This window comes from Bos grunniens, chromosome 8 (genome assembly GCF_055505025.1).
Source record: "Bos grunniens cultivar Pamir isolate PY7600 chromosome 8, Bosgru_T2T1.0, whole genome shotgun sequence".
Lineage (NCBI taxonomy): Eukaryota > Metazoa > Chordata > Mammalia > Artiodactyla > Bovidae > Bos > Bos grunniens.
Genome location: NC_141172.1, coordinates 13,989,646 through 14,006,923, shown reverse-complemented (window position 1 = coordinate 14,006,923; position 17,278 = coordinate 13,989,646). Strand labels below are relative to the sequence as shown.

The window sequence follows — 17,278 nt, the reverse complement described above, 5'->3', positions numbered from 1 at the left end:
AACCCTCCCTGATGCAAAATTGAACTTCTAAGGCCAGTTAGACCATATTAAATGATATGTTTTAGTAAAATTTAATTTTCCAAAAACTAAGTCTTTTTACATCATTTCATTTTTCTATTCTAAAATTTATAATGGGGCTGTCTCCCATTACTTTCAAAGGCATATTCATCTTTAGCTGACTTCTGATAAGTTTCTAAATTATATCTCTGCATTTATCCATTTCCATACAGACACATCCATTCAGGTCTCAAGCCTTTCCAACCTCTAACAATTCACCAACCCCATATCATATCCTATATCTTCTGGTCTATAGTCTTGAACTTCTTTATTTATTTGTATTAAAGCCCAATCTACATGCATAATTATGCCTGATTTGTTGTGCAGCAGAAACCAAAACAATATTGTAAAGCAATTTTTCTTCAATTAAAAATAAATTAAAAAAAAGGCCTTTAAAAAATACAGTCCAATTGTCCAAGGGTAACTGAACAATGCACACTTACCTAGCCCTTGATTTTTTTTTTTTTAATTTTAATTAAACTGGCTTCCCTGGTGGCTCAGCTGGTAAAGAATTCACCTGCAATGTGGGAGACCTGAGTTCGATCCCTAGGTTTGGAAGAACCCCTGGAGAAGGCTACCCACTCCAGTATTCTGGCCTGCAGAACTCCATGTACTGTATAGTCCACGGGATCGCAGACTTGGATACCACTGAGCGGTTTGGCAGATTTGTATTCTGAATGGTTGGTTCCCTTTCTGATTCATCAGAGCCCATGACATACCCATTGTGAAAATCATTCTTAGCTGAATAACATAAGGAAGTCATAAGGAAACTATCAAATATGTAGGTGCCTTGAGTACCACTTTAAAATGATCACTGTAACATATGACAATACTGTAATAAAAATAATGGCAATGGACTCACGGAAATCAAGAGTCAATGAATACTGTCAACTACATACACTTTATAAGTTGGTCAGTTTCTTATACCAATATTAAATAGTATAAATAACTCAAATGTTTGGTTCAATGGGTATGTATACAATAGTTATTTACAGTTGTATATCTACTTGATAACCAGAAAAGACTTTTTCCACAGTATGTCTAAAATTTGTATTTACAAAGATTACTTTTAAACAAATGAGCAGATAATTATGTCAAATATATTTACTTAGGACAAAAGAAAATATTTGAACTAAACAGATTATCTGAGCAAAAATGTATGGATCATCCAAATCATTCCTCCAAACGTCCTTTCATGTTGTAAGAAAGCAAGCAAAAGCAGTTCACGTTTAATTAATGTACAGCATATGCAGCATATTTATTTTAGAATTCAACTTTGAAACTGATATCATAGAGTTATATCATTGCCCCTGGTGAAATAATGGAGTGCAGTATACTTATTTTCATTTTACCAGACATTTATAGTATGATATGATGGAAAGTGAACAGGATTTATTAGACATCAGGAGGCCTAAATTTTGCCTCAACTTTACCCTAAGTAGTAAATAAGCTAACTTTTTTTAAGCTTCAGTTTCTACAGCTGGGGAGAAAAAGGAATGCTTTTTATCTTCTAACTTCAGCTTCCTATGCCTTGGAAATTCTACATTTATATAGTTTTAAAAATATCTCATAGGTTTTCAGGAGGCAATCCTCTTTATGGCAGCACAACAATTAAGGGTATAACTTCTGGAGACAGACTGCCTGAGTTTGACTCAATAGCTATATTATACTCTCTCTAGCTGAGCACCAAAGAAATGATGCTTTTGAACTGTGGTGTTGGAGAAGACTCTTGAGAGTCCCTTGGGCTGCAAGGAGATCAAACATGTCAATCCTAAAGGAAATCAATCCTGAATATTCATTGGAAGAACTGATGCTGAAGTTGAAGCTCCAATACTTCGGCCACATGATGCAAAGAACTAGCTCCTTGGAAAAGACCCTGATGCTGGGAAAGATTAAAGGCAGGAGGAGAAGGAGATGACAGAAGATGAGATGGTAGGATGGCATCACTGACTTGATGGACATGAGTTTGAGCAAGATCCAGGAGTTGGTGATGGACAGGGAAGCCTGGAGTGCTGCAGTCCATGGGGTTGCAGAGTCAGACATGACTGAGGGACTGAACTGAACTGAGTCACTAAAACATGGATAATAATAGCATCCAATCAAGATGTTGAAATGAGTAAATGAGTTAATACTTGCAAATGCATCTTGCATGTTGAAATATAGCAAGCATTCAATGACCATTAGCTATTATTATCATTAGACATATATCGCTATGTAAAAATGCTATTATGTAATGGTGATCCAACTGACCAAGTTGCTATTAGGATAAAGGGTGGAATAGGCTATGAACCCTTACCGTCAGGTGCTTAGGATAATCTGGGGACCATATGATGTGAATCCTTGGAGTAAGCAGTGGCAAGCCACTCCAGTGTTCTGCCCTGGAGAATCCCATGGATAGACGAGCCATGGGGTCTATCCCATGCAGTCCATGGGGTCACAAAGAGTCAGACACGACTGAAGTGACTTAGCATGCATGCATGCATGCATATGATGTGAATAATTAGAGAGAAGTCCCTCCCAATTTTAACAAGTAGGTAGTAACCACGATGCCCAGTGACAGCAGTCAAAGCTTAGAGAAGCAATTAAATAATTTAATATCGGCTGTACAAACAGGTATTACATAAGAAACACTGTTTTGGTTTCTAGCAGTTGATGAAAAAGATACCCAGACTGACTCTCATTCTGAAGAAAACCTAAAATGTTAGATAAAATATTAAAACACAAAAGTAAACATGTTTTTAAATGCATTAATGATCCAGCAAGAAATTGCAAAAAAATTTATTCTAAAGCAAGTGGGTTAAAATTTAATGACTATTTCACATAGGCTCAATGTGTCTAATTGATTACAAAGGAAAACAAACAGGATTTCAAGGGCATCTTATTAATGACAAAAAAGATGGTAATTATATGATAGAGAAACCAGCAGTCACCAACTTAACCAGATGATTAAATTTAATGCCACCAGTAATGAGAAAAGTTGACAGCGTGGGCCTCCTTGTATGGGGCAATGAAAATATTACCTTTGAAATACTCCTACCAAAATGCAGAGCTGAATCCAATCACAAGGAAACATCAGACATTCAAACTGATGAGAGACAATGTACAGAATTGGCTGTATTCTGAAATGCCAATACCGTTAAAGACAAAGACTGAAATTAAAGAACACGAAAAGACCAGTGATCAGATACTTTCTACTGCTATAAAAGGACATAGTTGGGACAATGAGCAAAACTTGAATACTTTTCTGTGGTACTTTTAAGATATTTTCACAAATCTTTGATGTTCCTCCTCGTCTAATTATTTTCTCCTTGTCTACACTTAGTGACTCACTTCTAATAAACAGTATCTGGTAGAAATAAAAAGACATCACTTCTAAGATTTAAAAAAGGCATCATGGCTTCCTCCTCACACTCTCTCCGAGGTCATTCACTATGAGGAGTGGTATTAACTACTATATTATGAAGACACCAAGCAACACTAGGGATAGGTCCACATAGTGAGGAACCAAGGCCTCCAGCCAACAGTGTTGTGAGTGAGTGAGTCTTCATGCAAATGAATCATCAAGACCCTTTAAATGACTGCACTTGACAACAATTACATAGACACTCATCCAAAACCATCCAACTCAGTCACTTCTGATTCCTGACGCACAGAAACTGTGAGATAGAAAGTGCTGTGGATTTCTGTTTCGTTCATGTTCAATTATGGTTATATAAATATAACATAAAATTTACCATTTAAGCCATTTTAAATGTCTAAGTGGAGAGTGAAAAAGTTGGGTTAAAGCTCAACATTCAGAACACGAAGATCATCTGGTCCCACCACTTCATGGGAAAGAGATGGGGAAACAGTGGAAACAGTGTCAGACTTTATTTTTTGGGGCTCCAAAATCACTGCAGATGGTGGCTGCAGCCATGAAATTAAAAGACACTTACTCCTTGGAAGGAAAGTTATGACTAACCTAGACAGCATATTCAAAAGCAGAGATATTACTTTACCAACAAAGGTCCGTCTAGTCAGGGCTATGGTTTTTCCTGTGGTCATGTATGGATGTGAGAGTTGAACTGTGAAGAAGGCTGAGTACCGAAGAATTGATGCTTTTGAACTGTGGTGTTGGAGAAGACTCTTGAGAATCCCTTGGACTGCAAGGAGATCCAACCAGTCCATTCTGAAGGAGATCAGCTCTGGGATTTCTTTGGAGGAAATGATGCTGAGGCTGAATCTCCAGTACTTTGGCCACCGCATGCAAAGAGTTGACTCATTGGAAAAGACTGATGCTGGGAGGGATTGGGGGCAGGAGGAGAAGGGGACGACAGAGGATGAGATGGCTGGATGGCGTCACTGACTCGATGGACGTGAGTCTGAGTGAACTCTGGGAGTTGGTGATGGACAGGGAACCTGGTGTGCTGGGATTCATGGGGTCGCAAAGAGTCGAACACGACTGAGCGACTGAACTGAACTGAACTGAAATGTTTAGTTTACAGGTACATTCTTGTGCTGCCACAACCACCATCCACGGAACTCTTTATCTTACTTGTGCAACTGAAATTCTATATCTATTAAATAATAACTCCTCATTTCTCCTACCACAAAGTCCTGACATTCTTCATTCTATTTTCTCTATGACTCTCACTATTCTAGGGATCTCACTTCAGTGGATTCATAGCATTTGCCCTTTTGTGTCTGGCTTACTTCACTTAGCATGAAGTCTTTAAGGTTCATTTATGTTGAGCATCGGAGAAGGCAATGGCACCCCACTCCAGTACTCTTGCCTGGAAAATCCCATGGATGGAGGAGCCTGGTAGGCTGTAGTCCATGGGGTCGCTAAGAGTCGGACACGACTGAGCGAATTCACTTTCTCTTTTCACTTTCATGCATTGGAGAAGGAAATGGCAACCCACTCTAGTGTTCTTGCCTGGAGAATCCCAGGGACAGGGGAGCCTGGTGGGCTGCCGTCTATGGGGTCGCACAGAGTCGGACACGACTGAAGTGACTTAGTATAGTATAGTATAGCATATGTTGAGCATGTCAGAATTTCCTTCCTTTATAAGACTGAATAATCCATTGTATTACATACTACATTTATGTACCCCTTCATCCATCATTGGGCATTTAGGAATGCTACTATGAACATGGGTGTGCAAATATCTCTTTGAGCCAATTCTGTTAATAGGGTCCTTTGCTACACAACAGATTGCAATTTTTATGTGGTCAATTGGTCTTTTTGTTAGCTATGCTTTGATATCCTATCCAATAAATTATTGCCAAATCCAAATGCTGTGAAGCTTCTGTTCTATATATTTGTCTAAGAGTTACATAGTTTTAGCTCTTACATTTAGGTGATTGGTCCATTCAGATTATCATTTGCATATGGTACAGAATAAGAGCCCCACTATATTCTTTGCACATGGATATCCAGTTTTCTCAAGACAATTAGTTGAAAAAAATGTCTTTTCTCCATTGAATGGTCTTGGCACTCTTGTCCAAAAGCATTTAACCATATATTTGAAGGTTTGTTTTTGGACATTCTATTCTAAATTATTGGTGCATTTTCCTGTTTATAAGCCACTATCAGGGTTTTGAGTGCTGTAGCTCTATAATAAAGTTCAAAGTCAGGAAAAATGTCTTCCACCTTCGTTCTCATTTTCCAAGATCTTTTTGACTATCAAGAGTCCCCTGAGACACTACATGCATTTTAGGATAGATCTTTCTATTTCTACAAAAAAAATTGTTGATATTTTGATAAGGATTGAATAGAAAATACAGATTTCAGTGGATAGTACTGGTATAAATAGTATGAAATCTTCTAGCCAATGAACACAGAATGACTTTCTGTTTAATTTTTGCATCCTTTAATTTCTTTCAGCAACATTTTATAGTTTTCTGTGCAAAAGTTCCTTAACTCCTTGATTAGATTCATTCCTAAGCAATTTTTGAATATTATAAATGAAGCTGTTTCCCAGTTTCCTTTTCTGATTTTCATTGTCTGTGTATATACATGCAACTGATTTGTGTGTTGACTGTATCCTACAACTTCACTTAAAAATCACTGATTAGCTCTACCAGTTGTGTGTGTGTGCATGCATAAAAATAAGGATTTTTTTTTCTTACTTATTTGTGAACAGATAACTTTACTCCTTCCTTTCCAGTTTGGATGCTTTTTAATTATTTCTTTTGCCTTATTGTTTTAGTTAAGACTTTTAGTACTATGTTGAATAGAAGCAGTAAAAACTGGCCATCCTTATCTTCTTCCTGATTTCAGGGAAAAGCTTTCCATCTTTCACCACTGAGCATGATGTTAGCTATAGGTTTTTCATATATGGCCTTTATTATGTTGAGGTAGTTTCCTTTTATTTATGGTTTGTTAAAATTTTTATCAAGGATGAGTATGCAATTTTGTTAAAGGATTTATCTGCATTAATTGAGATGATCAGGTTGTGTTTTTTTTTTCTTCACCTTTCTTTTGTTAATATAGCATGATTTATTTTCTAACGTTGAGCCATCCTTATGTTGCATCCTTGCATTACAGGAGTAAATTCCACTTGGTCATGGTATATAATCCTGATGTTATGTTTTTGAATTGATTGATGATATTTTTTGAGGACTTTTGTTTCAATATCCATTAGACATATGGATCTATAGTTCTCTTTCTTTCTTGTTTTTTTTTTTTTTTGGTAATGTCTTTGTCTGACTTTGAGATTAGGGTAATGCTGGATTTATAAAATAAATTTGAAAGTATTTTCTCTGCTTTAATTTCTTGGAACAATTTGAGAAGAATTGGTGTTAACCACTCTTAAATGCTTGGAAGGATGCACCAGTTAAACCATCTAATCTTGGGCTTTTCTTTTTTGAGAGGTTTTTGATTACTGATTCAATCTTTTAGATCTATTTAGATTTTGTCTTTTTTATGATTCAATCTTGATAGGTTATATGTTTCTTAGAATTTGTCCATTTTATCAAAATTATCCAATTTGCTGTCATATAATTGCTCACAGAACTCTTTACATAAAATCTTTTAAATTTCTTTAAAATCAGCAATAATTCCCATCATTCACTTCTGACTTTAGTTATATAATTATTTTCTTTTTTCTTAGTCTGGCCAAAAGTTTGTCAATTTTCTTAATCTTTTTGAAGAACCAACTTTGATTTTGTTGGTTTTATCTACTATTTTTCGATTCTATGTTTTATCTCTGTTCTAATCTTTAGTATTTCCTTACTTCTGCTAGCTTTGGGTTTACTTAGTTCTTTTCCTAGTTCTTTAAGGTGTACAGTTAGGTTATTGATTTGAGATATTCCTTCTCTCTTAATGCCAATATTAAAGCTATATTCCTTCTTCACACTGCTTTCATGGCATTCCATAAATTTTGGTCTTTTCTTTTTTGTCTCAAGATATTTCCTAATTTTTCTTTGACTTATGAGTTATTTAAAAGTGTTTTATTTAATTTCCACATACTTGTGGGCTTTTAAGTTTTCCTTTTGATATTGATATCCAGTTTCATTTCACTATGGTTGAAAAACATACTTTGTAGGATTCTAATCTTCTAAAACTTATCAATGTTTGTTTTTTGACCTAACATATGGCCTATCCTGGAGAAAGATCTATATGAATATTGCATACCCTTCCGTGTTTAAGTGGAGAGTGTTCTGTACATTTCTGTTAGATGACACCAGATAAGAGCATTGTTCAGGTCCTCTGTTTCATTATTCATTTTATGTATATTTTTCTCCCATTATTGAAAATGGGAATTGAAGTCTCCTACTATTCTTTTAGTGCTTTCTATTTCTCCCTTCAGTTCTGTCCATGTTTGCTTCATATATTGAGCTCTGCTATTTGGTGCACATATCTGTAAAATTACTGTATCTTCTTGGTGAACTGACTTGTTTTCATTATAGAATGTCTTCTTTATGTCTCTTTCAACAACTTTTACTTAAAATCCATTTTGTCTGATATTAGCATAGCCATCCTTGCTCCCTTTTGGTTACGATTTGGAATATTTCACTTTCAACTCATGAATGTCCTAAGATCTAAAGTGGATCTCCTGGAGAAAACATATAGTTGGATATTGTTTTTTATTCTTTCTTTTTTAAAAATTCAGTTTGTCAATATATACCATTTGATTGGGGAGTTTACATGTATTTGTTGTTTTAAGCTACTATTTTGGAGTAATCACATCAATAGATAACTATAACATCTGTAGATTAGTAGTATCATATCAATATTAATTTCCTGATTTTTATAATTATACTATGCTTATGAAAAAGATGTTTTGTTTTCAAAATAGGAAAATTATATTGAAGCATTTTATGATTCAGAGGTATTTTTACTTCAAATCATCCTTAAATGTTTCAGAAAGAGAGAGAGAGATTACAGTGCAAATTTGGTAACACACTAACAGTTGAAAAACTAAAATAATAGCACAGGAAATTCCTGTCTGATATTATGTCACAATATAAACAAGACTAAAAAATGAAATTCAGAGACCAAAAATTAAGGATATATTAGAATCCCAAATGTGAATGAAGCATAAAGCTAATTTTTACTTTTCTGGATTTCCTTAATGAAAGGAGAGAGAAAATGATGAGAGGGAGTATACAGATAAATAATTACTGGCAATTTTTCAGAATTAATGAAAGACACAAATACAAAGATTAAATAATCTAAGACAAACAAAAAAAGTCAAAACTGGGACATGTCACAATAAAACTGCCAGGCACTAAACACACAGGGAAAAAATATTAAAAGTAGTGGAAAGGAAAGACTGATCATCTTCACAAAACCAATTAGCTTGAAAACTGACTTCTAAATAATAACAATAAGTATACAATAAGTGTATACCAGAAACCAAGAAAGTAATAGATTAAACATTCTAAGGCAAAATAACTATCAACTTAGACCAATATATTGACCAAGATATCTTTCAGTGATGAGAAAGAAATGCATATATTTATAAACAAAACCTGAGCATTTGTTATCAATAGATAATTACTAAATGACACTCTGAATGTAGTTCTTCAAACAGAATAACGTGATCTCAGAAGATCTCAGATGAAAGAAGGAACAGATGCAAACAAAGTGAACAACATTCTTATCTATGTGAAATAAAAATAAAACTGTCATTTGGACTAAAAATTGCAATATAACTAAAATCCATGAAAATTACATATAAAATGAAAGGAGATTGATTGTAGTTATGTTATTCCAAGCTGTTATATTGTTGAGACATAAAGATCAAACTTCACACTAACATTTCTAAATCATTAAAGACTAGAAAAGAGAATGCACCTATTAATAAAGGGAAAGATAAATGAGAATAACTAATCAATTTAAAATAAGAAACAGAAAGCATGAAAGTAGAAAAAACTCAAAATAATGTTGAAAATATAAAAAAAATTAACACTTGTGTTAGTATAAATAGACTAAATACTTGAACTATTATAAAATTCAAAATTCAAAACAGTGGCTAACTGTGTCAATGAGGCAGTATGATTCCATTTCTGTATAATCAAAAATGTATATGTGTCCCACAACAAGTGTACACTGATAAAAATTTATCCTAAAACCATAATAAAAAGCAAAATTATGATAAAAAAAAAAAATCCAGAACAGAGGTGATCTATGAGGAAACAAGGAAAGAGATTGGATTGGGGAAAATAGAGGCCTTATTTTAGAATATCGTTAACATTTTTCTTATACAGAATGGTGAACATAGCATTGTACACTTTATCGTTTTCTTTATACCTCATATATATTATTAACATTTTTCATATTTCTATTTAATAAAAATAAAGGTGCAACATCAGAAATAAAAGACTCTGGGTAGATATAGAATGTTTTGTATTACTCTTCTGATGCTAGATTGAGCTGTCAGATTGATAAGAAATATCTTTGACTGGGGAACCAGCCTGATTAGAAACAGTGCAAGCAAACCAACAAAAAACCTAGGTCAGGTCTAGATAACCATTAAGCTCTGCTAGATAGCTGAGCTATGGCAGATTGCAAAAATGCCTCAATTTCTCACTCCTCCCTGTATCCACACTCTTTGCATTGTAATTTTACAGCTACTGTCATCAAGAGGTGGAATCCGTTTGTCCACCCCTTGTATCTGGTCTGACCTAATGACTTGCTTTGGCCAAGAGTAAAACCATATTGGGCCAGTGTTAAGCACTGGCCTTGAGATGCCTTGAAGGCTTCTTTCTCTTAAAACCCTGCCATCCACTGTGTGAATTTATCCAAGCTAATCGACAAGTGGCCCAGTCAACCTAGCACCTCAGCCATAAAACTGTGAAAGTCAGTGAGGGAAGCCATCCTAGACTAATCAGCGTGGTCTACCCACTGCTGCCCTCCTCTGTATAAGCAGGTTCATTTGAAATAAGTTGAGCCCAGGATCAGCAAAACTACCCACTGACCAAAAGTCCTGTGAGAAACATCAAATGATCATCAAGTTAATAAGAAAGTGAGTTTGAGGGTAGTTTGTTACTCAGCAAAAAAAAAAAAAAAAAACCTCAATCATGCAATCATGAAAGAAGATATTAATCATAAAAAAACTAATTTACAATTCTACAAGCATTTTGTATTTCTTTACTATGTTTCTTTTTTTCTGAAAGTACTTGTAAAACATATTTACTGGATTATAATTTTATAAATTCATGAAACAGATATTTGTATTATGTATAAGATGTCCCCATTTTGGAATATTTGAGACAAAAAAGTCCTCAAAAATGATCAAATCTGAGTAGATGGATTTTAAACTACTTTAAAAAGTATATCAAATAGGATAAAGTTTCTTAAGAAAATGGAAAAACTCAAGGGAAAATGCACAGGTTTGAAGTTGAGGTAGGCTGATGTCCCTTCTCTTAATTTATGGCACTGTGAAAACCAGCTGTACCGCAGAGACACCATATTCATGAGAACAAGAGCACAGGGCTGGCAGAAGGTATTTTTAACAAAGTCATCAAGGCACTCATGAGGACGGCACATTTTCCATGAATGAGCAGCGTAACTTAGTGCTTTTCTCTAACACCACACAGCATAATGGAAATGGCAGTTTCAGAATACTGATTCTCCCACAGGGAACTCGACAGTAAACTAGGAAAAAAGATCACAGGTTCTGACAGCTGATTGGTGAATTAATTAGGTCTTGCACTTTTTTTTTCATGCTATTGTAAATTACATGTAGAGCATGCACTCAGAGTCATAAAAAGATTCCAAGGATGCTAAGTGTCACACAATAGTAGGGCAAAATGTAATGAGAATCCAAAGGGAGGCTCAGTGTAAACAGGTTTACCAGGGACTTGCTGAGATTAAGCTCACTTCTTAGGGGGAAATTAAGACTTGGGTGGTAAAATTATTTAGTCTCCAAGCAAAAGGAATTAATGTATTTTTAAAAAGTACTTTCTCTAAAGTTTTCTTCATATGGACTTAACTTCTTATTGTAAACTTTTTCTTATCAATCTTTAAAGTCATTTGTCCTCATGCATTCTATCAAGTGACAGGAAATTTTGAGGAGAGACCATCAAGAGAACCATTTTTCATTCTGCAATGACTACATTATTATTACTGCAAACTATAACCTCTCAAGAAGTTTTTTTGTTGTAGGCCTCTACTGAGAAGTGCATCTTCTTAGGTAACATATTGTATTTTATTTATCAGCTGTGAGCTTGTGAGCAAGTTAACCTTTTGAGTTCTCAGTTTTTCCATCTACAGAATGAGGCTAATGATAATATGTTTTCATAAGGCTGTTATGGGAATTAACAAACTAAACACAAAGTACTTAAAATAATGTCTGGCACAGTGTTATAGAAGCTGTTGCAAAAATACTGATACAAAAATGATGTTCTCTTATTTCCACTGACATCCATTTTCATTTAAACATTGGTTTACTTGGTGGACGAAGATCTTGATTTCCAACATTCTGAATGAAAATGGAGTTTTCCTCGGAAGACAGTTTTCATGGAGTTGGACTTTAAAAACACTAACAGAACTTCACATATTGAGGGTAGGTGTGTAAGGGTTCCCAGGACACTTACTATTTTCACTATTATCTTCTGTAGCTGGGAAGATAAGGTGATAAACATAGGGCAGACATGATATCTATCAGTCAGAAAATACAAGGACTTAAATTCATTGCAAGCCTCCTTTCTGGTGTGGAGAAGGGAATTGGCAACACATTCCAGTATTCTTGCATGGAGAATCCTCATGGACAGTCCTGGTGGGCTATAGTCAGTGGGGTTGTAAAGAGTCAGACACTACTGAGTGACTAAGCATTTCTGGTGACAAACTGATGGTGATCTAAGTGTGCGGAGGTGCAGTTGTCTTTTGATTAGCTATTCACCATGCCCTGTGGGAAAGGCATGCAGTACATGCAAAACTGATTCAGTGCACCTCAACTCGGAGCAAAAGATTGGGAAGGGCCATGAAGAGGATGCAAATCAAATGCTGAAATAAGTTCCTTGCCTTCAAATCTCTTCCCTGGTGGCCTTCAAAAGACTTCCCTGGTGGCTCAGACAGTAAAGAGTCTGCCTACAACGTGGGAGACCCGGGTTCAATCCCTGGGTTGGGAAGATCTCCTGGAGAAGGAAATGGCAACCCAGTCCAGTATTCTTGCCTGGAAAATCCCATGGATGGAGGAGCCTGGTGGGCTACAGTCCACGGGGTTGCAAAGAGTTGGACACGACTAAGTGACTTCACTTCACTTCTTCAAATCTCCAAAACAGCTATTAATATTAGGTTGGCCAAAAAGTTCATCCAGGTTTTTCTGTAAAATGAAAAATACATACGGACTTTTTGGCCAAACCCAATACTTTCACTTTTTTGCAATAAATCACTGATCGTTGACAAAACATATGGGTACAGAAAGAAAATGTAAAGCATTTAAAAGATGATTCTTACATTTAGTTACTTTCTCTTCCCCTGTCTGCTGTTCACTGAAGGTAACTACTGAGTCATGAAGGAATCAATTATTGCACACACAGGATGCCTGAAGACCAGTATAGGGTTGAGATAAGTGCAAAAGTGAACCAGTATTTCTGAAAGAATCCATTTGAGATTAAATCTGAACCGATAAACATTAAGAGAACTGAGGTATGGAAGTACCTTATTGAAATAAGTGAGACTCTGATATTCATAAGAAGCAAAAATGCTACCATAACTAGGTAATGTGAGATATTTGGAAAACAGAAGTAAGAAATTAAGTACTTACATTGAGAGAGTATGCTGCATTCTGCTTATTCCTAAGAGGATTTGAGATGGCTAACTAAGTTGTTTTTGGTATAAGATAAAAATATCTTTTTTTAACATGGATGGGTTCAATAATGTTAGGGATAAAGTTAGTTCCTGCTTGAAAACAAGTAGTGTCTAGAGGAATCCAGGACTACTGGACTTCTTTCTCAGACCACAGGGCTACTTTCTATGTCATTTTTAAAGGAACTGTCTACAAGGAATACAGGCAACTGGGCAAAGCTCCACTTTCTTATTACCAGTGTTTAGGACCTAAATGCTAAGAAGAACTGTGATAAGCTGTGCTGGAACCAGGATTTGGGTCAGAAGTCTGAGAGATTTCTGCTACTCTACTTCGAATTCAAAACCAAATTGTATTGTAGACACTGATCAGATCAGATGCCTTCAAGGAAAATACAGATCAGAGGGACCTGCCTAGGGATTAAGTCCTCGGTCAGTTTACCATGTGGAGAGATAGGATAGAAAGGAGAAGTGAAGTGAAATGAAGTGCAAGTCGCTCAGTCGTGTCTGACTCTTTGCCACCCCATGGACTGTAGCCTGTCAGCGCCTCTGCCCATGGAATTCTTGAGGCCAGAATACTGGAGTGGGTAGCCATTCCCTTCTGCAGGGGATCTTCCCAACCCGGGGATCGAACTCAGGTCTCCCACATTGCAGGCAGATTCTTTACCATCTGAACCATGAGGTAGAAGAGTGCTTTAATAAGATGACTGAGCTTCTCCATGTAGGTAGACCTCAGCCTTTAGAGTGAAATACAGATAAGGCAGACTCATGCCTACACACCTACATGTTCATCAATGACTATCCCACAGTCCCTTAGAATCGCCATTTAGATTACTGTCTCTTCTTGGGACTTACTTACATATTCCTTCTCCTTAAAAAGCTCTTCTGACAGATATTACATAGGTAACTCCTTTTCATTCAGTACCCAGCTTAAAATATCACCTCTATAATTAGGTCTTTTCTGATAACACAATTCAAAGCAGCTCCTCAGGCTCTCAACCTGTTTTATTTCCAACTTAGCATGCCTTATTACTGAGTATTTTCTTTTGTCTATTTTTATTGTTAATGAACTCCACACCCTACAACACCCATTGAGAACATTAGCTCTGTGAGGACAAGCGCTTTATCTATATTGCTTACTCACAGACATAGGAATTATAAGTGAACATGATAGGCACTCAATAAATGTTAACTGAATGCATACAGTCATGAATGTGTGTGTGTATGTGTTGGTAAGCCAAGAAAGGTAGTAGAAAAAAAGCTGCTTCTTGGGAACTTCTTATATCAATATTAGCCATAGCTAACATTTACCAAAAATATGTATTAATATACTAAGTGATTATCTTGGTTAACATTCACAACACCACCATAAGATAAACACTGAAAGAAGACAAGATGGCATCCTGACCAAACCTACCCTAGAACCAAATAAAACACATGGTATTCGTGCTCAGACTGATCAAAGGCAGTTGTGCTTCATATCATTTATGCCATTCAATCCTATTTACTCACTGACACGTGAAACAGAATCAATTATAAGCTTCCTGGTGGGATGCCGTCTATGGGGTAGCACAGAGTCAGACATAACTAACGTGACTTAGCAGCAGCAGCATCCTACAAGGACCTTCAAATAAGTCTATTACATGATCTACTGGAATGATAAGCTAAAAATAAACAAGTTGCCAGGAGAAACCCACCTCCCAGTTTGGAGTGCTGAAACTAGGGGGAAGTGTGTTGCATCATCTCCTTATTGGAGACACTCTACACAGAATTAAGAAGAACCATACCATGAATAACATTACCACAATAAATGTAAACATAGGTTTCTGACATCTATTAACACAAATCAGCATAGGTTGATTGTATTGATTGAATTTAGTGACCTTCTATAGAGTGAATACAAATATTTTAATAGTCTTATTTAATCCACTGATAAAATTACAGCTATATTTACAAATGAAAAATATTCATATCATTCAGGCAATCCTCCTTCAATGTTATTTATTGCTACTACTTTGCTGATTAATACTGGCTGGGAAAAATTGTGGTGTATATATTGTATGATAAGTAACAGATTGTACTCATTTGGTGTTACTAATTAAAACAAATCCTTAGGTTTTAAAACATGCATAATTTTGGCATCATCTAGTACTTTGGCCACCTCATGCGAAGAGTTGACTCATTGGAAAAGACTGATGCTGGGAGGGATTGTGGGCAGGAGGAAAAGGGGACGACAGAGGATGAGATGGCTGGATAGCATCACTGACTCGATGGACATGAGTTTGGGTGAACTCCGGGAGTTGATGATGGACAGGGAGGCCTGGCGTACTGCGATTCATGGGGTTACAAAGAGTCGGACAAGACTGAGCTACTGAACTGAACTGAACTGAACTAGATGCCTAAGGCAGAATACTTATGTGGACAGGCTACCACTGTACCTATGCAGAGAAGTACAAAGGGGAATATTTGTAGCCAACATCTGGACTTTCCTCAGGAAAAACTCTGATATTACCCAATACATGAACTTTCTTATTGAAAGGTCAACACCTTATCCTAATCGTAATCCTAAATTATTAAAAAAAATAATAAACAAGGTACCCATAAAATATTCAACTTTAATCCATTCTGTAAAATGTACTCCTAGGGAACTAACTGTTGGGCTCTAACTCAAGAACAGTGAAATGGCAAAGCATATAGTTAGCAATGGTTGATGTTAAGTCATTCTTTTTACCATCATTAATACATGAACCTCAATAACAATATCACACCATAAGAAGTAGTTCCATCATCCTATTTTCATAGATTATTAAAGCCTCAGAAACCTCCCCTAAATTCCCAAAGTGACAGATGCAGTAAGTGGAAACCAGGAATGCTGCACTGGGTTTGAGATTGCAACCACTAAAACATTCTGCTTCACTATTGGAAACATGTCAGATAGGTGAAATTCATAGATTTGGGGAGCTAAAAAGAATCTTGAGGTTCACTTTCATTCTAATATAGATGAACTAAAACTGAGTAAACAGTTGACTTAAAGTTGATATCCTATTCTACTAAAATAGAATTATTCCAGGAAGATTAAACCTCAACTTGCTCAGAAAGGAAATGAGGGCTTAAATATTTCAACCCACATACTCCTGAATTTCTCTCTCAACTTCAGCTCTGAAGACAGCCTACTTATTTCACTTTCTTCAAGGTAATAAAGCCAACACTTCCACCCTCTGCCTCATTGGAAAAATTCATCATTAAAGTATTCCCAGACCAAGACTACATCCTCCAAGTTGCGCTACTACTGCTGGGAGACAAGCCTAAACCAAAAATCCCTGAAGAAATTCTACATTTTTTCTAAATAAAATTTCTTTATAAAAATCATCTTAAATTAAGCAAACATTAGCAAACCTAATCCAACAATACATAAAATCGATCATACAACATGATCAAGTCGGATTTATTCCAGGGTTACAAGAAAGGCTCAACACATACACCTAGAGATTGTCATCCTGAGTGAAGTAAGTCAGACAGAGAAGGAGAAATACCATATGACACCCTTTATATGTGGAATCTAAAAAGAGATGAAACAAATGAGCTTAGTCACAAAACAGAAAGATACTCACAGACTTAGAGCATGAACTTATGGTTGTTGGAGGTGGATGGAAGAAGGGAAAGCTGGGGAGTTTGGGATGGACATATACATACTGCTAAGTTTAAAATGGATAGCTGACAAGGACATACTGTATAGCACATGAAACTCTGCTCAGTGTTGTGTGGTGGCCTGGATGGGAGGGGAGCTTGGGGGAGAATGGATACATGTGTATGTATAGCTTCACTGTTCACCTGAAATCGTCACAACATTGTTAACTGGCTATATACCAATACAAAATAAAAAGTTTAAAGAAAATCAATAAATGTGATACACAACATCAACAAAAGGAAAGATAAAAACCACATGATCATCTCAACAGATACAGAATAAACATTTGACAAATT

General features: G+C 35.9%; 1 protein-coding gene across 9 annotated transcripts in view; it reads right to left on the bottom strand.

The window, feature by feature from the left end:
* The window catches only part of LINGO2 (leucine rich repeat and Ig domain containing 2), a 1,446,432-nt gene that overhangs the window by 802,668 nt on the left and 626,486 nt on the right, over positions 1 to 17,278 (bottom strand). The window lies entirely within an intron of this gene.